The 459-nt window shown below is 32.9% G+C and overlaps 1 protein-coding gene across 1 annotated transcript in view; it reads right to left on the reverse strand.

Moving 5' to 3' along the window:
* Nucleotides 1-459, reverse strand: part of si:dkey-77f5.3 (uncharacterized protein LOC326903 homolog) — a 95,391-nt gene that overhangs the window by 54,990 nt on the left and 39,942 nt on the right. The window lies entirely within an intron of this gene.

Genomic DNA, 459 nt, shown 5'->3' on the forward strand with positions numbered 1-459 from the left:
ATAGTTCAGTTGAATTTGTGAATAATTGTTCATGCTTCTTCTGTCAATTTAATTTTAGCGTGCAATACTTTAAGTATTGCAATGATGTTCAAAGTGTGCATAATGTCTCAGTTGCTTAAAATATTCAATTAAACCAGTCTTTTTGAGCACCTTGAAAACTACTCTGTACAATGACAATAAAGGCCATCTTATTCTATAAAGGCTTTCTATTATGCAACAACAGCATTTGAAAGGATTTTTCCTCTGATGAACCTTTAATACCAGAGAGAAATTAAGTACAGCTCTTAAGAAAAAGGTAACTGTAACCTTTAGTGTTGTAATCACATGTATTACCATTAACTTGCTGCCGTTCTGTCACACCATACAATAACCACAACAATGGCGCCATCTGTTGGACCTCAGAACACTCAATCATGAGGAAAAGCACATTTGAAAAATGTATTTTATTTAAGTGTTTAA

This window comes from Corythoichthys intestinalis, chromosome 6 (genome assembly GCF_030265065.1).
Source record: "Corythoichthys intestinalis isolate RoL2023-P3 chromosome 6, ASM3026506v1, whole genome shotgun sequence".
Lineage (NCBI taxonomy): Eukaryota > Metazoa > Chordata > Actinopteri > Syngnathiformes > Syngnathidae > Corythoichthys > Corythoichthys intestinalis.